This window comes from Mustela putorius, unplaced genomic scaffold (genome assembly GCF_011764305.1).
Source record: "Mustela putorius furo isolate JIRA1106 unplaced genomic scaffold, ASM1176430v1.1 tig00003913_pilon_pilon_pilon, whole genome shotgun sequence".
Lineage (NCBI taxonomy): Eukaryota > Metazoa > Chordata > Mammalia > Carnivora > Mustelidae > Mustela > Mustela putorius.
The window spans coordinates 6,837,711-6,863,950 of NW_025422060.1; the positions used below are offsets into that span (position 1 = coordinate 6,837,711).

Here is a 26,240-nt window from a genome sequence, read left to right on the forward strand (position 1 = left end):
GACTATTAGGTATTATTCATATAAAAGTTATATATTTGCATGTTCAGATTGAAGCAGACCTGGCATGATAGGAATTCATGAGAAGAATCCGGAGGGGTTTTTAGTTACCGTGAGCTTTGTCTGAACCCTCAATAGAATTACCCCAAATAACAACATGATCTTAGAATGCATCGAGATAAATAAAGCAAATACATCTATGGGAAGTGATGGCAGTTTGCCACAGTCAGCTCTGGGCAGATTAATTCTGGAGGACTGCTCCTGGTATTTTGGCTTCATATTTCATTGATCAGGTGCAGGGAGAGGGGACTCAAAGTGAGGATGACTCTGGAAACGCCATCATTTTGAGTTTGTTGAGGAAGCTCTGAGTTTTGAGTCTGAAACAAGAAGACTTAGTGGCAGCTTGCTCACCTCACTGTGCTCTAACATTAGAAGGGCCATTATGGGGAAAGGGTCATAGATTTATTCCATGGTACTCAAGGAAAGGCAAGATTAGGATGAATGAATGAATGGGAGTAACAGGAAAGGCTTCACCTCTATACAGGAAAGAATTCTCCAAAATTAATATCATATAGTAACTAGCTTTCTGTCCATGGAAGTATTCTCCTAGGGATATTGTACAGGAAGTTTTTGGAATCCAGGGAGATATGGTATTTGAACAAAATGGAGGATTCCCTGATGGTGGAAATTTCAAGCACCGTGGCAGGCTGTGATACTCATCAAATTAGACCATGATGGCCGCCGTCTCCTGCCCCTCTAGTAACAAAAGAATGGCTCTGGTCCCAGAATTGAATTACTTCCTCCCCTCCAACATTTTGAAGGTTTGTAATAAATCAATAGCTTTGTTGCACCCAGACTGAGGTTCTGGCTTTTCACATTGGCAGAGGCAATCTCTCATTTGACTGTAATGCAATTGGAATAAAATTAACTCACTTTCCATATGGTCAGGTGTGCAGAAAGTCCACATCCTTATTCATTTTTCCTGGATTGTGATCCTTTGTATGTTTCAAACATCTGCACGGCTCAAGGTCTCCTATTTATAGCTGATGAGATGCCGTGATGGCCCAGAGGCTGACTTCTTCTACTCATTCCTCCATAAAACTCACAGTGGCTATAAAAACGGGCCGTTTTCTAGAAATTGTACCTCTATTATTTTTCATATACACAATGTGGCACCTGCAAAGATGTATCTGTGCTGACCTTGTAAACATGTGACTTGGCTTTCCTTTTCACCGCAAAGAACACATTTGATGAAAATCAGATGGAGCTTGAGGTCATAAGTGGGAGTTTGCCAAAGGAGTGGTACTTAAGGGATGGGAGAATAACAATCATAGATGCACATGTCCTCAGGCTAAGACACTAATTACTGTGAAATGGACACTTTCTGAGGCAGCAGGAGACTGTATACGTTTGCATGAACTTGAGAAAGCTCTTGGGTGTTTCTGGGCCCATGGAGGTGCATAAAAAATTCCCTAGTACTCACGATGCTGACTTTCCTGAGAACACAACTCCCTTTCCCTAATTGCGCATATATATATGTGTCACTGTAGCTCTGGGTAACTCGTGCTATGGCAAATTTGCAGGGGTTATCAGAAAGGTCAGTCCATTATGCTCATGCTCTTGCTTCTTCTGTTCCCAAGCTAAGGTGAAGCCAGAAGCCTGTGGTCTTCATTACCTGACATCAAGACATCAAAGTCAGGTGTATAATGCTTGGAAACATAACAAAGTACAATTGCATTGGCTTTCAGCTCCAAATTTTTTTCATGTAAAATGGATTCTCCCTTTTCAAAAAAGCTTGATTGATTGATTGGTTTATTTATTTATTTTTAGAGAGTGATGGAGAGAACATGAGTGAGTGTGGGAAGGCCAGAGGCAGACAGAATCCTCAAGCAGACTCTCCCTGCTGAACAGGACCCAGAGATCATGACCTGAGCTGAAATCAAGAGTCAGACATTTAACCTACTGATCCACCCAGGCAGCCCAGGTTCTTCATGTTTTAGAACTCCTACTAGAAAAGAAACAATCTCAGAGATGCTGCACAGAGAGTTTGACTCAATCAATGAGTTTCAGGTAAGTACTAATAGGGAAATAGTTTCAGTCTTTTCAAAAGGTAGATCAAGAATTTAGACCATGACCTGAGGCACACTCCTGCCTTACCTTTTTTTTCACCCTTCAAGTAATGAAGAGAGAACAATTCACAGTAGGCTTTGTCTTTGGAAGTTGTCTTGTGATGTGGAATTGTGGAAACATCCAGGTCTCTGAGTGCAGACCCCACTGTGTGTGGCTATGAAGCCAGATGTGTGTGTAGGTGGACAGGGCCCCTCTCCTGGCAGTTGCAAATGAACAGATACAAGGCTTTTAGGCTCCTATATTATACAGAGTCTGAAGTTAGAACTAAAAATGGACTTTGGAAATAACCTTCCTGCATCTTAGAATCTGCTTGGGAAGCTTTGGGGGAGGGGGGAAAAAAACAAAAACCACAAACAAAGCCAAATGCCTGGGCTGTAAGTCAGACCACCTGCATAAGAATTTCTGGGGGAAGGGCCTAGGCATCTGTATTTTCTCAGTTACCCAAAGAACCATATATCCTGGGCCAATCCTTTTACCTTACATATTGTGCTCACATTGTTAGCTAGGGCCAGAACTGGAGGAAGACTCTTAAAGTGTGTTCCTTTTAAATACGAATAAGCTAGAAGCAGGGAAACAAAGTTAGATTGTAGTGTCTTCAGTCTTTCCGTTCTTCCAGATTTACTTCTTTGGTTATGTCCTCATCCCCACCCAATTCTCCTGGGCTTCTGTGCCCTCAAATGTTTCCCCTTCCTGGCATCTTTCAGTGCTTAGGAAAAACCCATTCACAGTCATTGGGCTTAGTGTGTGTCTACTACCAATAACTCCCGGTATTTCTCTTCCCTGGAAATAGGCACTTGAACACATCACAAAGCCTTTGGAGTCACTTCACCCTTCTGGGATTTCAGTTTGGTCACATGTAAATAGAGTTTGGGGTTCAAGAATACAGTTATCGCCGTGGAATTTTAGGTATTAGCAAACGGATAGAAAATAAATCTAAGTTGAGGAGGAGACCTTTCGTAATTGTTGAAATCACACATGGCCCATGTTGCACATTTTCCCATGGACTGGCCGTGCCATGTTGTCCGTCCACAACGTGAATTCAGTGCTTGTTCTGAGCCATAGAGGAAGCCATGTTCATTCAAGCCCGGTCCCCAAGGACCCATACCATCTCTCATGCTCTTTCACCAAAAGGCACTCTTCCATACTTCTTCAGGAAATCTGGGAGTTAGCTGTGAGCCCCTGAATGAGAAAGATGGGCTATCATTTTTTTTCCCTAAGGGCAAAAATAAGAAAAATGGTAACGGTTGGATTAAAGGAAGAGAAAGAAAAATTTTTAAATATGTGTAAAATTATCTATGAATGGTGAGCTAGCAGATGCTTTCAATGTTCTTTTTTTTTTAAACTCAATGAATTGCTTTTTTTTAAACAGCTTTGTACAGAAATACTCCCTGTCCCATAGCCAGGGAGCCTCAGGAGAGGCAGGCACAGGAGGCAGCTGTACTCAGCAGAAGTAACTTCTGTTCACAGATGACAGGAGGTGTGGAAAAACATTGAGTCCCCTTCGTGCTTCACTGTATCTTATACAAAATATTACTTTTTTTAAAAGATTTTTATTTCTTTATTTGACAGACAGAGATCACAAGTAGGCAGAGAGACAGGCAGAGAGAGACGGGGTGGGGAAGTAGACTCCCTGCTGAGTAGAGAGCCCGATGAGGGGCTCAGATCACAGGACTCCGGGATCATGACCCAAACTGAAGGCAGAGGCTTTAACCCACTGACCCACCCAGGAGCCCCTAAATTCAATTACTTTTGAAAAGGGATGGACAGAGTTTGCACCAATAGGAAATGGTTGCACATTGCAACAGGGCTCGGCAAGATAACAATTCTCCTCCCCCACTGACCAAGGCCAGAGGTAAGATTGCTTCATATTAACATGTGCGCTGAGAAGAAATGTTTTTAATTACAGTTTCAGAACTTGAAATTTTCTACAAGTGTGAATTATTTTATAATCAGAAAACATAAATCAGTATTTTAAAAGAGGAGGCGCAGTCCTGGAAGCCTACGGGTTTCAGAGATCAGAGTTCCTGGCTGTCGGGTGGGCCAGCCCTCAGCCCTCTTTTAGATGCTGACAGGTTACCAGCAGGTCTGTACTCCTTTGACTTGAACTTGCCTTTTGGAAGTACAGCTGCTCGTGGAGAGGAAAGATGTCAAGCCTCACTCAGCATTCACACCTCAGTATAGTGTTTGTAAGATTCTACCTTGGGAGCAGTCTTGGTAGCTGGGAGGTCACAGTAGAAAGAACCCGAGTGCTGGGATGGGAGGTGAGGGCCAGGACTGAATAGGGGCTCTCAGGGCTGCTGGGTTGCCGTTGTTTTCTGGTCCTCTGTGAAATGTGAGAATGTCCTACAGGCTTTGGAAATACACCTGCTCATGGTTGGTGAGTGAGGATTGACTCAGAGCAGCCCACTTTCCCCCAAGAAGATGGAGGGAGACTGTTGATTTCCAGATGACACAAGTCAGGGGAATGACAAGGAAAACCTCCTCGTGCTCTCTCTGCGTGTGAACATAAAGTGATTTATCTGTAGAAATAACTGAGAAAAAGAAGCACGGGACACATGGCAAGTGACTGTGTGCTGAGGGTCAACTGTGCACAACAAATCCATTCAATAAATATTTATCGAAATTGCACTTGAGATGTATGCATGAACCAAACAACCAATCCCTTCCTCAAGGAGTTATGGTTTAGTGCAGGAAGGCGGGGGACAAACATCAAACATAACAAATAGGGACATGATACAGGATGTTAGAAGGTGCTGAATGGGTATAGCAAGCCTGGGGTGGTGGGGAGAGGAGAACCACAGGGTCTCTGGGGGAGAAGTGGGCTCCCTGTGCCTTCCTCCCAGGTTTGGAGGGGAGGAGGGGGCAGCCAGGAGACAGGGGAGTTAGTAGCAGAGGGACGCAGATGTCCGGGTCAGGAGTTTCATTCTTGTGAGCTGGCAAGTAGAGGAGAGAGACTCACCCCGTTCTTGGGCTGAATGACCTAATAAGGCTTCTTCCATCTTGCCTGTTTGAGTCTGGCCTGAGAGAGGACTCCCTGTTCTCCCTGGCAGGCACTGCAAAGGCCACAGTGTTTAGGATTTCTGAGCACCACTGAGTGTTCCAGCCAAACACTCCCCATGTGACTTTCCTTAGGGGTGCAAAGGGGGGAGGGGGAGGGTGCAAGCGTAGGGGAGGGTGTGAAAAGGAGGGGAAGGGTACACAGAAAGGGAGGATATGGAAAGAGAGCAGGGTGCAGGGAGGGAGGGGGATACGGGAGGCAGGGGAGGTGCAGAGTGGAAGGAGGAGGGTACAGGAGGTTGGGGAAGGGTGCAGGAAGGGAGAGGAGATTGGGGGTGGGGTACAGGGAAGAAAGGGGAGGGTGCAGGAGGGGAGCATCCCATTTCAGTCTCTGGCACCGGGCTATCAGCTGAGACAAGGCAGACAGGAGAGAAGCCTAAGGAAAAATGTAGGGCTCCAGTTGTACATGGACAGCTTTTCTAAAGGAGTTTAAGCTAAGGAGAAAGGTAATTGAGAAGGTGAGCAAAAGAAAGACCTATTGAAGCAAGTCTATCTGGGGGTTGGAGGCATTTCTGTAGTGTTTTTGTGTTAGTCACAGCATTTCTTCTCAAGGGGAGTGCACTTGGCCCTGACTTCGGGCCAGGGCTCATCGGGTTACACTTCTTCCCCTGCCTTGTAGGAGATAGTATGGGGAGGGACTCCTCCACCTCAGGAAGAAGTAATTCCTCTGTTAAGCTCTTAGCATGTGTGAGCTGGAGGAAGCTTCCAGACCAGAGTCACATGGTGCTTTTACAGGGAGGACGATCCCGTGCCTGGGTGGCTGCACTGGGTTAGCGCTGAAGGGGTTCCCTATAAGAACCTATTCCCTAAGTGACTCCCAGGGTCTCATTCCTGATAACTAGAAGAGGGAGACCGAGGCCTTGCTCGTGTTTGTCTATTCTTTGCCATTAAAGAGTACATTTTGAGGACTGAAGTTTCCTTGAGACACGGGAGGTTAAGGCCAGTGAGCGCTTTGTTGCCTTTCAGATATCTAAAGGACGGAATTGGGGGCACTCTGTCTTAAGATTCTACATTCAAGCAGCCTTTATCATCTTCCATAAGTAACACCCTTAGCCTAAGAAGGGACTTTGGGACAAGGTGAACACCCCTCCCCCCTCAACACGCACTTGTCCACCCAGGACAGCAGTTCTTTCCCGAACGAGGGCTAGGAAGTAAATCTGCGCAGGCGCTGGGCTGTAGCGGGTTTGCGCAGGCGCTGCACTGTCGTGTGGGTTTGCGCTGGCGCCTGCGCACCTCTGAGCCCTAGCGTTGTCCTGGTTACCTCGGTGTGAGGCCTTAGGCGAGTCCCTTCAGTGGCCAGCCCATCCGTTTCCCGTCATTGCGGGGAGGAGTGAAGTTAGACTGGTGTTTCTGGAACCCTCATGGTCGCCAGAAGGAAGGTAAGAGAAGGCTTAGGGATGGCCTGCTGACTCCCTCCATAGAGCTGCCAGCTTTCTCAAATAATACGCTATAACATGTGATGTAGAATATGATATGATCGGTTAATATGCTGTGCTAAATTTGAGGATAAGCTTATATTTGAAAGAAGGATTCCCTTGCCTAATATGTTTGAAAACCCCTGCGCCAGGTGACTTCTGAGCCCTTTTTACCACCAGGATCCGTGGTTATGTTATTCATTAAACAGCCCTGAGCAGTACAAGAGAAGACTCTGGCAGTGTTAAGTTCGCTTATTTAGAAGCCCGAAAAAAAAAAAAAAAAAAAAAGAAAGAAATGCCAAGAATTCACAGTCAGAAAAACACCCTTTGGCTCCATATTTATCTAGAGAGCAAAACAAACTCACTTGACGGATTGTGTGGTTCTAGCGAAATGCCAGAGTGGGAGAAACCCTCTTACTGCTCCGGGGCCAGATACTATAGTTCAAGCCAATTCTACACTCACTGTCAATGGGACAAATCTAAGATGAGACCAGAGCCGACCCTGGGGCAGTGGGTGGAGCCCTAAGAGTCCAGCCAGACCATGTCTATCTCAGGCCAACAGCTCTCTGGAGCAAATAAGTATGTCACCTTCCTCCCCTAACCTTCTCCCTGTGAATGAGGGCTGAGGCGGAGGACGGGCCTCATTCACCAATCATATCATAGGGAGAAGTACATCATTAAGGGAGTTTACTGTTAGGCCTTAGTAAGGAACAATCTGAATTTCAATCTGTAAGGCCGACATGTGGGAGCAAATTGCTTGGCCAACTCAGCATTTGCATCTTAGGATGGTTTTATGGTTCTTTACTTCACTCAACAAATATTTATTAAAAGTCTCCCATGTGCTCAGCAATGTCCTAGATGCTTGGGAAGCTTGAGCAAAACAGACTACAAATTTTGGGTTCCTGGAGCTTATATTCTGTTGTGTCATTCACTCGTCAGTTGCTGGGCTCTGCAGAGGGGTTGTGTTACTTGAGTGTCTGAAAGGGAAGTGAAATGGGCAGGTTATAGCAGGGGTGTGGGAGTAGTAATGGTACTTCCTCCCGGGACTGTGGAAAGATTAGGTAACCCACTGCAAATGCTTGTGGGGTTCCTGGTGCCAGTAAGTGCTCAGTTAGGTGGGTGGTCCCACTCCTGTCCTTTCTCTGCCTGTGTTCTGTGGGATTCTTCAGCACATTAAGGACGGTGCTGTTGGTCCTCTGTTTGGTTGCCATGGGTGCTGTGTCTGGGAAGAGCTTCAGAAAGATGTGGTGTGTCAGGTGTTGATTTTTCCTCTGCCTGGTGATTGATCAGACCAGCAGGTGCTGTTGTCTGGGAAAGGAAAGGCCACTGTCCCCAGATCAGAGGCTGTGCTGTCTTCCCTTGGGCAGATGGCCTGTTGCTTTCACCTTCAGGCTGTCTTCCACTCAAGGCACTTTGCTTTTTGGACTTGGCAGGATGCCTGTTCTGGGTGAGAAGACTGACATTCCTCCTCCTAGTCTCCCCTGAGTCAGGATCTCTGTGGCCTGAGTGCTGTGCCCGGGGTACAGTCCTGCCTTGAATGGGCTGTGTGATCTGAAGCCAGTCACTTCACCTCTCTGGTCTCAGTGTCCTCATCAGCATATGAGATAGTAATGCTCCCTGCACAGAAATTCCAGGAGGGTCAGGTGAGACAAGAAGGTGAGAGACTATATATAGGACATGAGCAGGGTCCTAGTTTCCCTCACCCAGCCATATTGTGAGGCCTTATTCTGCCCACAGCTTTGCCCTATTGATTTTTTCAGTTTCATCTTCTTGTCTTCAGTGTGATCTCCCAACACATTTGACCTCCTCTGTGACCACAAAGCAAGGTAGGACCTAGGCCGTGGAGGTAGCATCCACATCTGTTGGACTGAGGGCTTCTCCAAGCAGGGTTGCCTTTACTCCTGTGTGACCTCCCCTTCCTCTTCCACGGAGCCTGGCACGTAAGCTCAGCACGTGTCCACTCCCATGTGGTGAATACATCCATGAGTGAGGAGCTGGCCCCTCTCTCCTGAAAACCTGTTTATTTTGTGTCAAGTAAGACCATTGTGTCTGAAACCATTTGGTCAGAAATCTAAATTTAGACTTTCCTTCTGCCAGGAGCCAGGCAATGGACTTGAAATGTATTCCTCAAGGCGTGACTGACTTTCTTGGGCTGTCAGAGGCACAACCAGTAGCCAAGTCTGGCAGCTTTCAGTCAGCATCTTGGAGAAGGTTCTGGTTGAGTATGGATTTCTTGTGCCACTACCCAGGTTGTCAGGAAGGTCGAGCACCCCAGTGATCTCATAGGTGGGCCTGGAATCCATCCCACCACCTCCAGTGCATGCTCTCCAGATCTCCTTCCCTGGCCTCTCCTGGCTATCAGGCTCCTAGATGCTCTTCGCAAGGGCAACTGATGACATTCACAGTGCTTCAGATGGGCTTTGTTTATCTGGGAACTAAACATTGCATGGGGTTCCTCTGACAACACCTGCCAAGTGAGCTGGGTTACAGAAGCCAATGGCAAAAAAAAGGCTATCTAAGGATAATGTTTCCAAAGCTCCCACTTTCACCTGATTACTTGAATGATAAAACGAAGACATTAATACCTAATGTAGGAAATAGCCTGCCTGAAGGATCAAGTTAATTACTTTAATCCTCCATTCCCTGTTTTTAGTGGGAATCTGGTTATAATCAATCATGTAATAAGAGTCACCAGAGTAATCCGGGCAGGAGAGTAAAATGATACATACAGGGACAATAGATACTGACAAAGTCTAGTGAGAAGAGAGCATTCACAAGTACCACTGGATTTAGTGAGACTGAGTCTCTGGTTTTTTCACTGAACCACGGTATGTTGTTGTTTGAAGCCAAAATATGTCTTCTGTGGTGATAGAGCTGAAGGATAGATAAGATACATTTGCAGAATGGGACACTCAGGCCTTGGTGCTGGTCAGATAAGATCATGCTCTCCATAAACCTTGCCTTAAGGGCTTTGGGAGGTGCCCTTTTCTTAAATCATGGCTGGTCCTATAATTTGCTTTAACCAATAAACTGATGGAATTTACATTATACTAGTTTTAGGCTTTAGCCTTAAGGAGAACTTGCAGTTTCTGCTTTACCCTTTTAGATGTCTTGTACCTCTGTGTAAGAGGTCAAGCTACTTTGACAGGGACCACTGGAGGAACATATGGAAAGGTAATGTGGAGAGAGACCCTGACACTGGATATGGAGAGAGAAGTCCAGCCACTAACAGACCAGCTGAGAGTGCCCATCCGAGTGACCCCCAGAAATACTAACAGAAGAACCACCAGAATTCTGAGAAAAAGTAAGCTAGTTGTTGTTTTAAGTCACTAAAATTTAAAGTAGTTTGTTATGCAGGAATAATTACCAGAGCAATCCAGTTCTTAGGACAAATACTGTAACTTCATCTCTGCTGGGGACACTTGCGCATATCACCATCTGTATATGTCAGGGTTCTCCAAGGAAGCAGAACCAATAGGATGTGTCTATGTATAGGAAGAGATTTAGTTTAAGGAACTGGCTCACACAACTATGGAGACTTGATGAGTCCAAATCTGATGAGTAAGGCTGGAGGCTAAGCAAGTTGTGGTTGAGTCCAGTGGCATCTGCTGAAAACCAGGAAGAGTGAAAGTTGTTCTGGAGAGTTCTCTCTTGTTCCTGGGATGTGACCCTTTTGCCCTATTCAGGCCTTTAACTGATTGGATGAGACCCAACCAAACATGGAGGGCAACTGGTTAACTCAAAGTCCACCAGTTTAAATGTAAATCTCATCCAAAACACCCTCATAGAAACTTCTAGGATAACATTTGGGAGATATCTGTCTGTCATCTATCTTTCTGTCTATCTATACATCTATATATAGATATCTGAAAATAGCCATCAAATCATCTTTTTTGGCCCCCAAAAAAACCTAGTTTGATTTCTTTCTTTTTTATCTTTTCTTTCATGTCTTTACTGGATTAATTTTTTTACCTGTTTTTGTTCTCTAATCCTGTTACCTCTTAGAGGCAAGTTTAACAAGATGTTTGTTCTTTTTTTAAACTTTTTTTAAAAAGATTTATTTATTTATTTGTCAGACATCAAAAGTAGGCAGAGAGGCGGACAGAGAGAGAGAGAGAGGAGAAAGCAGGCTGTAAAGTTCTTTCCGGCGAGATAAACACAACACCAGGCAAAATGGGTGCAAAGCAAGATTTATTAAAAATGCTCTCCGGCGAAGTTTCAGGGCTCAGGAGAAGGGGAGCCAGGAAAGTTGTGCCGGGAGGAGGTGGGCACCCTCGGGCGAGGTTCTGACTCTGGAAAGCAGAGTGGCGGAAGTCGCGCCCATGGCAGGGAGGAGGGGGCTTTTAAGGGGTGTCGGAGGAAGCTCAGGGGTCTTTTGGAAGTTTCCCTTATTGGGATATCCCACCTGCTCATCGGGATCCCATTGGTCCACGGGAGCCCAGGGCGGGGGTCTCAGATTCCTGTTTGGGCCTTTGTTCTCCTGTCCGAGCTCAGGTCTTGTGGCGGGAACTTTTGCCATCTTTAGTAGCCCTTCCTGCCAGCCCAACATTCCCACGTTTTGCTTAATATAATGGTGTCAGGGGCGTCGACTCGGTTCTGGCTACTTCCTGCTGACAGGGGGCATCGGAAGTGGGCAGGCGAGAGTAGGGCTGGAGGCAGAGTTGATTGACAGATACTCAGGCAAGTTCTTGTAGGCGACCCTGCAAGTACCGGAAAAGACAGGGAGCAACTGAGATTAGAAGGAGGATTATGCATACAGGTCCCGCCAGAGGGAGCAGCCAGGTTACCCAGTTGTAGGGGTCCAGGCCCCAGGAGGACGTGTCTCGCCACCGTGCTTGGATCCGATCCCTGAGTTCTTTGATCCTGGAGGTAACTATATGATTGGTTAACAAAGTAACAACATTATTAATTTAATAATAGGCAGGTCCCCCCTTTTTCGGCAGTCAGAAGGTCTAAGGCCCGTCGGTTCTGTAGAGCTAAGGCTGCCAGGCTGGTGACTTGCGTCTGTAGGGCTGTGAGGGAGTCAGCAACCCGTTCCGTGTCATCATTCAGGGCTTGGGAGAGTTTGTAATAAAAGTCTATGGAGGTTCCTATCCCCGCTGTTCCAGTTGCCACCCCTGTGGCTATTCCTGCCCCTGTTATGAATGGGAGGAAGGCAGCCCTTCCTCCATGGTGTTGGGGAAATAGGATGGACAGCAGCTGGGATTCAGAGTAGATGGTGGTAGAAGGAGGTAGAATGAACATACAGCCCAGGGAGTCGTTAGTGGTCAGGCAGCGATAGATTCCCTGAGGGCACAAGAGAAATATTCCCGAGGGAGGACAGTACAGGAGGGAGGAGTTAGTGATATGGCAGCTGCGGTGGTAAGGGAGGACACATTAATAATAGGTTTGTTTCCCCGGATGGGGCCCATATGGACCATATTATTTGTGGCCCTGAAGTTGGGGAGTGGCCAGTCAATAGGGAGGGGTATCCCTATGATGTAGGGTGAGGTAAGGTAGATAGGATAAAAGAGGCGGGGGGGGGGGGGGGGGGGAGGGCGGGCCGTATTGTAATTCAAATGGGCTTAAGCCTGAAGACCAGCGGGGCATAGCCAGGAGTCTGGTGAGAGCCATAGGCTGAAGTGTAGGCCAGGAAAGATGGGTTTCTAGGGTAGGTTTGGTGAGTTGGGCTTTGAGCAGCCCGTTGGCCTTTTCTACCTTACCAATGACTGTGGGTGGTACGGGATGTGAAGTTTCCAGGTTATGTTGAGGCTCTCAGCTACCTGTTGGGTTACCCTGGAGATGAAGGCAGGTCCGTTGTTCGACTGGAGGGTCCGGGGCAATCCGAACCTCGGGATGATGCGCTCGATGAGTATTGTAGCCACTACGTCCACTGTTTCCCAGGCCATGAGGTATGCCTCGATCCAGCCTGTGAATGTATTTTATGGCGAGGCATGGGAGTGAAGTCCAGTTGCCAGTCTTCCCCCGGCTGATGACCACGACCACGGAGCTGTTGGTTAGGCCCTGGTCTGCGGATTCCTCCTTGTGAATTCACGGAGGAACAGGTTTTGCAAGCCCTGTGGACAACTTCAATTACTTTAGATAAGGAAGGATGATAGAACAATGGCTGAAGAAATTGGTGGAGAGCCTTGGGCCAATATGGAGGGATCGGTGGATGTCAGTAATTAAGGTGTGGGCCAGATTGCCTGGCAGGGCAATCCTGTCCTGGATGTAGATCCACCCCTTATCTGGCAAGAGTATAGGCAGTAAAGTTGCAGGGTTTAAGGGGGGGGGAGGTAGAGAGAGAGAGATGCAGGTTTTCTAGGAATAGCAGATGGAATAGCTGTGGAGACGAGGAGTCAGATGGGCCAGGGATCGGTGGCTAAGGTCTGGGAGTCGGCAGGAGAGTAGACCGTGATGGGCTGCCCTAAGGTCATGTTGAGGGCTTTAGAGGGGGGTACTTGATATCCCTTGGCCCCCAGAAAGTTAAGTAGGGTGGAGGTGTCGTCTTGGGAGACCGAGAGGGAGGGGCTACAGAGGAGGAGGTCATCCACATATGTAGTAGAGTACTGGCCTTAAGGACGCACTGCTGTTAAGTCTGTAGGCCTGGCCGAAAATGTGAGGGCTGTCCCTGAACCCCTGGGGTAGAACATTCCAAGTTAGTTGTCCAGAAGCATGCGTGTCAGGATCCTCCCAGGTGAAGGCAAAAAGAAAATAGGAATCAGGGTGCAAGGGGACGGTGAAAAAGGCGTCCTTTAGCTCCAGTACAGTCAAGTGAGAGGTATTTGGGGGAACACGAGACAGTAGGGTGTAGGGGCACAGCCTCGTTGATAAGCCTAAGGTCTTGTACCAGTCAATAAGCCCCTGAGGGCTTGCGTACTGGGAGGATGGGGTGTTACAGGGGGAAATGATGGGGATCAGGAGTCCCTGACGTTAAAGCCGTTCTATGATAGTTTCAGGCCCCGGCGGTGGGCTAAGGAAATAGGGAACTGAGCTTGAGGGAAACTTAGAGTTATCCTTAAGCTGTACTTTAACTGGGGTAAGGTAGGAAGCGATGATGGGTTCCGAGGTGTCCCACACCTGAGGGTCTACAGTAGGTAGGTCATCTGGAGTGAGGGTCGAGGGAGTGGGGAGGTGTAGGATGAGACGGGTTGAGGTGGATAGAGGGGAGGAAGGGGAGAGGCAGATAGTTGCCCTTAGTTTCTGGAGAATGTCCCTCCCCAGTAGAGGGACCAGGCAGGAAGGAATCACTAGGAATGAGTGGGGGAAGGGGAACCCATCCAGGCTACAGGGAAGGGGAACCCATCCAGGCTACAGGTAAGGGGAAGGGTCACCCTAGGATTGGAGGAGGTCCCATCGATCCCCATAACAGTAATTGGTGAGGTTTGAGTAAGTCCCGAGTAGGAAGGCAGAACAGAGTAGGTAGCCCCCATGTCCAGCAAAAAGAGATGGACTTACCCACTACCTGGAGCGTAACCCTGGGCTCGGCCTGGGTGAGAGGGGTGGCTGAGTCTGGGCTTCGTCAGTCGTCCTCCAATCCAAGCAGTTGAAAGGCCATACTTACTGTCTCAGGGGGTCCCCCACGTTGAGGCGCCGAAGATATCCCGAGGTTAGGGCAGTCGGATTTCCAGTGGCCCATCAAATGGCATTGAGGGCAAGGCCGAGTTGGCGGCTTTGGATTGGGGCACTGGCGAGCCCAATGTCCCTCAGCCCCGCATTTGAAACAGGCACCCCCTGGGGGGGGTGATTGGTTGCCCCTCTCTGCTGGCTCCCGGAGCCGGCCGGCCACAGGGCTGCTACCAAGGCTTGGGTCTGCAACTGAACCTTTTGCTGGAATATGGCTTGTCATTTAAGCTCAGCTGCCTCCTCACGGGAACTAAAGACCTTAAATGCCATTTTCACCAAGTCAGAAATGGGGGTCTGAGGGTCCTCCTCAGCCTTCTTTAACTTTCTCTGTATATCCGGTGCCGATTGAGAGATAAAATGAGTAGCCAGTACCGTGGCCCCCGCAGGAGAGGCAGGGTCCAAGCGAGTGTACTGGGTTAAAGGTTAGGTCAACTGGTTAAGAAACATGGTGGGGTTGTCATAGGGGCCTGGACAATATCCCTAATCTTGTCGTAATTAACGGCCTTATTAGAGGCTGGCCACATGCCTGCTATGAGACACTGGACCATGCGGTTGCGGTGCCAGTGGCCATCTTGGCCATCCTGATAATCCCAACCTGGTTCTACAGCTGGGACCGCCCGGGCTCCAACTGGCATGGCAGCATCAGTGAGCTGGACCTGATCCGCGTGCTCCCGGGCAGCAGCCTGGATGCGTTCCCTCTCCTCTATGGTGAGGGTGGTGGTCTGGACCACATGTAAATCATGCCAGGTAAGGTCATAGGCTTGGGCCAGATATTGGAATTCTTTAATATAGTTATCAGAACTGGCCAAAAAGGAGCCCAAACGTTTCTCAATTTGGGAAAGGTCCTGTAGAGAGAAGGGCGCATGAACTCAAACTTCCTCAACTCCAGCAACCTCCCTTGGGGGGCAGACTAACTCGGGGGGGCTTTCGAGCCCTACTGCGGCTGGAGCCACACAGACACATTCACGCTGTCAGGCACTCTTCAGGTTCAAACAGATTGGACACCCTCCCCTTTGGGTATCCCTGGCTAATGGGAGGTGATCAGTCTCCCCTTCCATTCTTTACGAAAGGATCTAGCTCAAACAGCAACCCTGCGGCTGTTACAACAGAATTCAATTAAACACAAAAGGTGTTTACCAACAGATTTCAAAAGCGTAAACCTAGTTCCGAGACCAGCACTCTGGTATTTTATCCCATTCGGTTAACGGTTACCAAATACTTTGAATGCTACCTTAAGAATGACCCATTAAAACTCCGAGACACACAATTAACCATCAGTTCTAGTCATCTCTTTGCTAGCAGATTTTAACAAATAACAAGAGCCTATTTGATCTTCAGTAAACTTTGATTGGAGTTTCCCGTTTACTGCGGATAAATTTGTCAGAAGTTCGGATAGGAGTGGGGAGAGGGAGAAGGAGGGGTAGACAAGATCGCCGGTTCAGAAATCCTGAATTTAAGGGACCTTGGGGTGAAGGATCGTGGTAAGGAGGAGGAGGAGGAACCAGAGGCCCTCTTGTCAGTGGGTGGGTGAAGCTCTCCGGGGGTTCAGAGAGAGGAGACGGGGAGGAGAGGTCCAAGTCTTTGGGAGCAGTGGGTGGTAGGGTAGGGGGAGGGGAGCGGGCCAAGAGGACCTGAGAGGTGGAGCAGTGAGAGCAGAGGAAGGGACGAGAGTGCAGAGTCCAGAAAGCTGGACATAAGGGACCTTGGCCCATTTGCCTTGGTGTCTGCCGAGGTTATTTAGGTCCATGAAAATCTGATAGTTAAATGTGCCTTCCGGAGGCCATTGGGACTGATTGTCTAATCGGTATTGTGGCCAAGCGACAGTACAGTAACGTCGTTTTCGCAGGTCATGGTCCAGTTCCAGGGTTTTAAGATTGGCAAGCAGGCCTAAAACACCCCCGGGATGTTTTAGGGTCGAATTTGGATTGGGAGGTCCCCACGATTCGTTGCCGGGCAACCCGAGGGCTGGAGGAAGGCGTCCCCTCCTCCACCACTGGGTTGCGGAAAAACTGTGTCAACTGCCATAGAGGTTAGGACGTCTCCCAGCCTCTCGGAGTTACGGAGGTCACCTGGTGACCGGCCGCGATTAGGGCAGGGCTTTCCGGAAGGAGGCGCGGAATCGGGGAAACTCACCACAGCTTCGGAAGTGGCGTTCGGAAAGGCGGGTCCGGGTTGGCTAGGGAAAGGAGAGAGCCTCCCCACTGTGTGGGGGCTCAATCTCCTTCCCGGGTTTCAGCACCAAATGTAAAGTTCTTTCCGGCGAGATAAACACAACACCAGGCAAAGTGGGTGCAAGGCAAGATTTATTAAAAATGCTCTCCGGCGAAGTTTCAGGGCTCAGGAGAAGGGGAGCCAGGAAAGTTGTGCCGGGAGGAGGTGGGCACCCTCGGGCGAGGTTCTGCGACTCTGGAAAGCAGAGTGGCGGAAGTCGCGCCCATGGCAGGGAGGAGGGGGCTTTTAAGGGGTGTCGGAGGAAGCTCAGGGGTCTTTTGGAAGTTTCCCTTATTTGGATATCCCGCCTGCTCATCGGGATCCCATTGGTCCATGGGAGCCCGGGGCGGGGGTCTCAGATTCCTGTTTGGGCCTTTGTTCTCCTGTCCGAGCTCAGGTCTAGCGGCGGGAACTTTTGCCATCTTTAGTAGCCCTTCCTGCCAGCCCAACACAGGCAGAGGAAGCAGGCTCCCCGCTGAGCAGAAAGCCCGAGGTGGGGCTTAATCCCAGGACCCCTGATCCCAGGGCAGAGGCTTTAACCCACTGAGCCACACAGGTGCCCCAAGATGTTTGTTTTTATGGGCAAACGGCACGTTAATCACACATTCTTTTTTTTTTTTTTTTAATATTTTATTTATTTATTTTACAGAAATAGAGAGATCACAAGTAGGTAGAGGCAGGCAGAGAGAGGGGGGAAGCAGGCTCTCTGCTGAGCAGAGAGCCTGATGTGGGGCTCGATCCTGAGCTGAAGGCAGAGGCTTAATCCACTGAGCCACCCAGGTGCCCCTAATCACAAACATTCTTAAACACGGAGGACCTGGGGCTTCATCATTACTATGCCACAGATCAGAGAAAATGAATTCTAAAAGGATCGCAGGTCATTAGATTAATTATTTTTATCTCAGCACTAAATGCTTTTGTGATTTACTACGTAACTGTGTGATTTTCAAGTAAATGTCCTTTCAAAATTGTAAAAAGCATTTATGAATACCTAGAGGACTAAACATTCCTAGAAATGAACGTCAGCTGTTTTGGTTGCAAGGACAGTAATGGAACAGTAGGGTGTTGCCTCTTTGACAGCCGGTCCGTCTCTTCTTGCTGGTGGAGCCACATTTGGTTTAGGGGTTTGGCCCCATTCCTGCTCAGGGTGGGCCTTGGTTAATCTAATGCCAGTCAGAATAATCTTTCCTCTTGGTTCAGGGGAAGACATGTGGCTTGAATTATTCCAATCAGGCTGAAACTCCCAAGTCTTTACTAGTGCTTAGAGGAAGAAAAAGTTTCTCTTCTGTGCCTTGTGGTAGGAACATTGAAACGAAGCCTAGAATAACTGTAGCCATTGGCTACCAAAAAGAAAGCCAGTCTAAGGTCTAAACCAACCTGCACAAAAGAAGAGAAGAGAAGAATTGGAGAAAAATGGAACCAGAGCCCTGATCAGTCTGAGTTTAAAATGCATTATACATCTGGATTTCTGCTTGTGAGACCTACTAAATTCTTTTTAATTTCTAGGCCATTTTAAGTTAGAATTTCTATTATTTCCAACGTAAAGCATCCCGATTTGTACATAATGTGCCTTATCTACCCTTCAAGAAGAGTTAAACTGTCAGCGTTCTACCTTAGTCTCCTCGTGGGTAAAAGGACTCTTGCCATAAGGCCATTTTGCTCTCTAAATATTTCGAGATTTTTATCATTAACCAAAGGGCTCTCATGGAGCCAGAGCTTTTGTTGCTATCAGGCTGAGGGCCACAACTTTGAGAAATTTCCTAGGAAGCAGAAAAAACAGATCACAATTACAAAACAGATTTGGGGCAGGGCAGGGCAGGCCAGGGCCTGGCCCGCAGGGCAAAAGACTATTTAAACAAGTATCTGGGAACCTGTAGGACTGTAATGTCTGCTTCCTGAGTCTCATAGGAGAAATGGCTGTCTTGCCATGGTCAAGTTTCTGTCCCTTGCTGTGTATGTGGAAAGACTCAGGCCACAGTAATTATGACATGTGGTTAAATATTTAGAAATTACATATATTGGGCATCAGGGAAGATTTAGGAAACCTCTGAAGTTATGTTTTTCTTCTAAGTTCCCTGGCCCTACTTTTCTTCTTTTATTTCATTCCCTAGGTTTCAACCAGGTAGTCGATCTTCACTGCCTTTCAAGATCTTTCTTTTGGGAAATACTGAACATCAGCCACATACCCTTCAGTATAAATAATTCAGGATACTAGAATCTCAGAAAATTCTTACATTTTAACTACTCTGTAGCGACCTGAATCGTGGCTCCACAAAATATGTATCTACCTGGAATTTTGACTGTGACCTTATTTGGGAAAAGGATTTTTGCAGGTGTAATTAAGTGAGATCTGTATGGTCCCTAAGTCCATGGACAGGTATCCTCATAGGAAGAGGAGAAGACGCAGACAAGAGTAGGGAAAAAATGGGAGGCCATGTGGTGATGTAGGCAGAGATTGGAGCTGCAAGCCTCAGCCCACCAAAGACTGCTGGCAGCCACTAGGGGCTAGGAGAGAGGCGCCTCCCAGAGGCGGTTCGGCCCTGCTCACACCTGGCTAGTAAGAGAATCAACCTCTGTTGTTCTAAGCCCTCCAGGTTGTGGTAATTTGTTATGACAATCCTAGAAAACTAATAAATACTCTGTCTTCCAGTTTGTCCTTGGGTTCCTTGTGTAAAATTTCCTCAGTGACTGTCCACTCTGCTTGAATATATCTGGTAGTTGGAAACTCAGCTTCATCCAGCAGGACCCACCCCATATTCAGATAGCTCTGGTGTGTTGCTGCCTTCTACATGCAGCACCATTTGCTCCCACTGGCTTGCTGTCAGTCCTTGAAAAGGTCCAGCGTTTCCCTGAAAGCCTCAAAGCCTTCGTCTTTGTTGTTTCATCTTCTCTTTGCCAGGTCATTCAGGTTTCAGCTTAAATATTGGCCCCCAGGAGACAACGCCTGAGCACACACACCTGCCTCAGTTAGGTGGGCCCTAATCTCCCCCAGGGGCCTGTTTATGTTCCTCACATACCCTGAAATTCGTGCCTCTGCTCAGTCCAGTCACTGATTTGTACGTGCAGTGTCTGCCCCATTAACGGGAGCCCTGTGGGTCAGGGGCCTGTTTCCTTCCTCATTGTATTGCTTAGAACGGATATTGTATTGTGTAGAAGGAAATGCAAAATTTCACTTATTGTGAGATGCACCTTTTCATGAAAATAAGATATATTTGATGTAGTGTGACATCAACACAAATGAACCTTTCTCAGTTATTTCCTGCTCTCCTCCATGCTCTTTCAAACTGTTCTCTTTCCTCTTGCCTCAAGGGAGAAGCCTGCCTGGAGGGAAAGCAAGGAAAAAAAAATACTAAAAGCCTTTGGATTCTGTGTTTCCTCAAAGCAGAATCATTAAAGAGATTATGCCAGGTGCCCAGGAGGCAAAAACATCTCTCTGTGAAGACGTGGTTCAAGGCAAGAGCCAGAGAAGCAGTTATAAAGGTAAAAACCAGGATGACAGGCATGCAGAGGAGCGGCAAGTCCCTGATCAAGGGTCTTGTGCCTCTGGTGGAAGGTCCTGTGTGCAACACACTCCTTTAAGAGTGTGATGGTGGGATAAGAACAGAGATCCAGATGGAGGCTGTGACTCCTTGCCCTGGTTCTGCAGTTAGCAGCTATCCCAGCAAGGATGTGGGGAGTATGGACCTAAGAGTTTCTGCTTGTAGCCACTGTGCCAGTGCGGCCTCTCAGCAATTTCAGAATATTTTGGGAGACCTACGATTGGAAGACCTGTGGTCCGCTTTGCAAGGTGGAGTCCTGGGGAGCAGCAACACCACACGCACTACACACACATTTGTGACATTTCTAGGCAAGTGGGGTAAGAGATAGGCTTGCAGAGTTTGGTGTGGTCTCCCCGTGTCCACCATGGCACAAAAGCAGAAGAGAGACCTATGACCCCTTCTTTTAACATGGCTCAGGTGTGGTGCAAAAGGCCAAGGAGGTCACATGGGCTGCAGCAAGGGCCAGTGCTGCAGCCACACGGCTCATGGCCAAGGCTGAGAATGGGAAGATCTTTGCATGGAGGCATTGAGGACTAGAAATCCCCTCTGTGCCTTGTTCTACTAGAACTCAGACACAATTTCAGGGAATATGGGAAAACCTCAAATTAATATTCCATTCTCTACAAAACTGGCCTTTTAAATAGAAATTCATTTGGGTAATTGAGAAGCTAAGTTATCTTTTTTGTGTATCTGAGAGTTCAAGCTCTGTATGGATAGGCCTTTCAGTGAAACTTTATTAAACAAATGATTGACACAAATATATTGAATAGAAATCTGCATCCTATAACATGCACACATTTATTCTGGTTCCATTCCTCAGGCCACACAGAACTAGTTGAATCCCTTTTCTACCAGAGAACTCTCATTTGCCAAACCAGTCTTTGATGCCCCATCAGAGGGCCCCATGTCTGTCATACATTTTTAAGGTCAATATTATTAAGATATAATTTAAATACAGTAATATGTACCCATTTTAAGCATATAGTTCGATGAAGTTTGACACGCACACACCTGTGTATTTGCTAGCACAAGAAAAACAGAGCACGTTGCCATCACTCCCCATATTCCCACAAGGCCTGTTGCAGTCACCTCCCCCCTACCCCGTATTGGCCTGAGGCAACCACTTTTCTGCTTTCTGTCACTCTAGATTAGTTTGGCTGTCCAAGAATTTCATATAAATGGAATCATATGTCTTATTTCAAGTTGCTGTAAAATAAATGGAAAAGCCAGAGAAACGCCATCAAAGAGAATGGGTATCACTGAAATGAACCTGCTTGGCCAGCTGGCCTGGCACTGCCTGAATTGGAGACAGCCGTCTTGTGGAGCTGCCATCAATCACATCCTTCCTCACCTCACATTCTCCCTGCCCTCCCTTCTGTGTGGTATTCGCTCCGTATTCACTACCATTCCCTTTCCTCACTCTTGGAGCTCTGTTGGACCACATTGCCAACTGGGAAAGTAAACAACAGATGACACCCCTGGAAAAGCATCTTTGCTGAAGAGGTTGCTAATCTTTGGGGAGAAGCAGACAGGAAGTACATCCACCCGGCTCTTACTGACATCCCAGATAATGTAAACTCCCCATTTCCTCTACAGCTGCCTCAGGAATTGGCCTCTCTGACACAATGAGGGAAGCTTCAGTTTCTCATTATTTAACAGTTGGACACCCCTTTGCTCTCCTGGCTCCTAGTACTATCTTTCCTTCCCTTGTCAAAAGTTTTGTTTTCTTAAAAAAAAAAAAAAAAAAAGAGGAGAAGAAGAAGAATTTTGTTTTCTTTCTTCATCTTGTTCACCGCCAGGTTGAAAAGACTGTGAGAGAGAGAGATGGTCTAGTCTTTCAATCATTTCCTCTTCTCCCTAAATCTGTCTGGTCCTTTGTCCACATGCAGAACATTTTTATGCCTGGGAAGACAGAAAAAGTCTTCTAGAATACAGCTATCAGTTGACATACTGTTGTTATTCTTCCCAGTAAAAGCACTTGCACAGGAGAGTAGCTGGCATTAATGGAATATATCTGCAGAAAACAAGTATGCAATACATACAAAGCAGAGAACGTTACCCTTTTCTGATTCTCTGGAGCATCTCAACACAGGCAGGAGAAATGCACGTGCCTCACACAGTCTGTGGCTTGGACTAGTGGCTCTCAGAATGTGGTCTCCAGACCGGTGGTATCAGCATCACCTGACATATTTAGTTATCTCTTGCTGTATAATAAGTAACTCCCAAACTTAGTAGCTTTAAATACCAATAAACTTATATTATTTCACACAGTTTCTGTTGGTCAGGAATTTAGAAGTGACTTAGCTGGGTGAACCTGGTGCAGGGTTTCTCATGAGGTTGCAGTCAGGGGTCTCCCAGAGCTGCAGTAATCTGAAGGCTCAACGGGGGCTGGAAGCTAATGCTTGAGGAGAGAGAATGAGTGTGAGAGCAAGCCTTGTCTTGAAATCACATGCCATCACATCCATCAAATATAGTTAGAATTGAGTCACTAAATCTAGTCCATGTTCAAAAGGATGAAAGTAAGACCCCTTTTCTGAAGGGAGGAATGTCAAAGAACTTGTGGACATTTGTTAAAAGTATTGCATCTGGTTAAAAAATGCAAATTCTTGGGCCCCACTCTAGACCTACTGAATCAAAAACTCTGGGGTTTGAGTCCACCAATCTGTTTTATAAGCCTATGGGTGATCTGATCCTGGCTAAATTTGGGGTACCATCAGGTGAGAAAACCTCACCTCACTTTTGGGTAATTGCAGTGAAGCCTTACCATCCAGGGGTACCTTTTAGAAGCTGGGTATTAATGAATTTAATGAAAGACATTAGTCTTATTTCTAGTTAATCTACAGCAAAGGTGGGATAGTAGAATAATGCCCCCCACCCCAAAGATGCCCTCAATCTAGAAAGCTATGAATATGTTACCTATGTGGCTATGATTAAACTAAGTCTCTGAGTTTAAAGAGATTATCTTGGATTATCCAGATGGGCCCATGGTAATCACAAGGGTCCTTATAAGAGGGAGGCAGAAGGTTGAGAGAGAGAATCAGAGGAGAAAATGTGATGATAGAAACAGAGACTGAAAGATGCTGTACTGCTGGCTTTGAAGATGGAGAAAGGGGCATGTGCCAGGGAATGCTTACAACCTTGAGGAGCTAGGAAAGTGAAGAAGACCAGCTCTTTCCTAGAGCCTCCAGGAGGAATGCAGCTTTGCCTGCTTTGAGGTTAGCCTGCTGAGACGCAATGTGGACTTCTGACCTCGGGAACTAGAAGAGAATTAACTTGTGTTATAGTAATTTGTTAAAACAGCAAAAGGAAGCTAATACAGAGGGGTTTTGTCTGAGCCTTCCTTTTGGTGGAACAGAGAGGAGATTAAGAAGAGGGGGTGCCGGGCTGCTTCAGATGTTTCCACAAGGAGAGTAGACATGTATTTTATTGCAAAGTCTATCCTTGTAGTTTTACCTACAAAAGAGAAATGCTCTAGAACTGCTCTGCTTCGTGTACTAGCCACTAACCATATGAGGCCATCTATATTAACATTTAAATTAATTAAAATTATATAAAATTAAAAATTCAGTTCCCAATCCCACTAGCCACATTTTAAGGGCTCAGTAGCCAAACATGGCTAGTGGCACAGACACAGAACATTTCCATCATTTCAAAAATTTTATCAGACAGCACTATTCTAGAGTCTTTGATCTTCTTCAATTTTAAATAAACTTTTTCAAAAATCTTGGTTCCATATCATGTCTGTGAGTCCATGGACTCCTTTAGCTCCTTAATTTATATTTATTTGTAGTGCTTATTAAGTAGGCTTTAAAAATTTGTGCCTTGGGGCGCCTGGGTGGCTCAGTTGGTTAAGCTTCTGCCTTTGTCTCAGCTCATGATTTCAGGGTCCTGGGATCAAGCCCTGCATCAGGCTCTCTGCTCAGCGGGGAGCCTGCTTCCTCCCCCCAACCCCGCCTGCCTCTATGCCTATTTGTGATCTCTGTCTTCAAATAAATAGCATCTTAAAACAAAAACAAAAACAAAAGCCCTTGTGCCTGAAGGGCAAGGTCTCCTGGGGATTAACAGCTTCCTTAGGGACCAGAACTGGGGGAAGTATGTCTTCCTGTTCATGTGTGAAAGGGGAAGATGGGAGAACAGGACCTGCACCCCTGCCTTTACTGGAACAACTTCCTTCATTGTATATATCTACTGAGCTCATGCCATTTCATTTGAAGAAAGAGGCCTTTTTTTTTTTTTTTTAATTTGACAGAGAGAGAGATCAGAAGCAGGCAGAGAGGAGAAAGCAGGATCCCTGCTGAGCAGAGAGCCCTATGCAGGGCCTGCATCTCAGGACCCTGATAACGTGACCTGAACAGAGGGCAGAGGCTTAACCCACAGAGCCACCCAGGCGCCCCTGATTCCATGGTTTTAAAAAGAAGAAAGCTGTTAAAACCTTAAGGTTGAATGGAGGGTATTATCCCACTTCTCCTTTGTCTCCTCCCATAGTCTTCTGGAAATTATTTGGACAAGGTTCCTTCTAACTGAAGACTATGACCAGAAGCAGTAAGCCATTTGCATTTGAATATTGACATGGATTCATTGTATGGAGTTTCTGTATTTGTGAAGATTTCTTTTAAAATTGATCCAAAAATTATTTTAGTGGTTGCAGTTAATTTGGAAAGCAGTTTATTAGGTTGATAATTTTTCTCCTAGGATTAATGCAACTATTTTATATTTCTAGTCTAAGAAACATCATATTCTATCTTATTTAAACACACACACACACACGTACTTTATAGAACACGCTGTACTTGTCTGTTGCAGTGAAGTTTTATAGGACTCCTGGCCAAAACCAATAAACTTTGGGTAAAATGAGAGGACCTTTGGAAGTGTCTTCAAACCATATAATCTTCAAACCCTAAGGGACGTCTTAGCAGAGCTCATAGCCCCCCTGGTTCAGGAGAAACTAGATGAATAAGTGGTAGGAGCCTCATGTTTGATAGGTGAAGCTACTAAGCTTCTTATATTTTAAGCACTAAAAGTATTGAATGGGTACAGATCACACTTATTGCCTCTGATGATAATTGTACTTTTATCGGCTGCAGTCTTGCATTAAACATATAAAGTTGCCAACAAGAGCACAATCCCCGGGAATGGTGACCATGCCTATGCTTCAGCTCTCCTGGGCAGAATAAGCATTCAGCAATGCCCTGCTGGGCACAAGAGCCTGTCTCTGGAGCTTGCCTAGGTCACTGCCTCCCTGAAAATCCAGGTTTGTGGATTAGTAGAGCTCTGAAGTTCTTTAATAATGTGATGGCTGAAAATAATTAAAACCAAATAACGCTGAATTGTAAGGCAAGAAGGAAATTTGTCATGTATGATTGTAATAACAGAGAAATTAGACCGCATTAATAGCAGTAATTACTGCCATTTAACCGTGAATGTATCTGTATCCGCGTGTGAATGAGAGCAAGTCTCATTGCAAAATGCCATGGAGCAAGGTAATACTCCATAGAGGTGGATTTTCTGCTGCTGAGGAAGCAAACACCTAGGGGCTCCTCATTTCAAGGAACCCCTTCCAAGGCCCAGGAAGGGGCCTTCGCAATCTGATTACCTATTCATGTATTTTATAAACCTGGAAAAGTGCGATTATTTTAGCTGGAATCTGTTAAGACTGCCATTTGTTTCCATTCCTGCTTCCTCAACTCTTGGGTAGGGTTAAGGTGGTCTGGGACATTTGAGGGATCCAGCTAAGGAAGGATGAGTTGGGGGTGCACTTGCTTTGAATTTAGTAGGATGTATTGATGTGGGTCACTCCAAGGAATCTAGTAAATCAGAGTTCAGAGTTTTTCTCATTTCCGTAGAACTTCTCATGGATGGGTTAATAAAGTAATTGGTAAGAAATCAGAAATAGGAAAGAAGAGGAAAATGGAAAAGCTTGAAGGAAGAATCTGTCTCTGAATAATCAGTCCTGTTTCGATAACCAGCAACACTTAGGAATTCCGCGTGCTGGAGTCAAGGGCTTTGGGATACAGTTGTGTTCAAATTTCAGTTGTGTCAAAGGCTGACTGTGTAATTACGGATAAAATATTTTTTCATTGGATCTGTTTCCTCACCCATTAATGGGGGTACAAATATGTACCTCCTATGGTTGCTGTGACCTTTAAATGCTATAACATATATGTACAGAATATACACAATAGGCCTCTTTAAATTAACAGATTTTTAAAAAATCATGCCATGGAATATTCTCTTATGGTACAGTTAATTTGAATATCTGATGTTCTAAGCAAGGGAAAAGATCTCC

The 26,240-nt window shown here is 46.5% G+C and overlaps 1 long non-coding RNA gene across 3 annotated transcripts in view; it reads left to right on the forward strand.

Moving 5' to 3' along the window:
• The first annotated feature begins 6,403 nt into the window (after positions 1-6,403).
• Positions 6,404-26,240, forward strand: part of LOC123388846 — a 72,335-nt gene continuing 52,498 nt past the window's right edge. For 2 of the 3 annotated variants that reach the window (XR_006603351.1, XR_006603353.1), the window contains exons 1-2: positions 6,404-6,563; positions 19,725-19,895. This is a non-coding gene — a long non-coding RNA (uncharacterized LOC123388846). The remainder of the gene's footprint in view (positions 6,564-19,724; positions 19,896-26,240) is intronic. The other variant, XR_006603354.1, reaches the window with a different exon arrangement.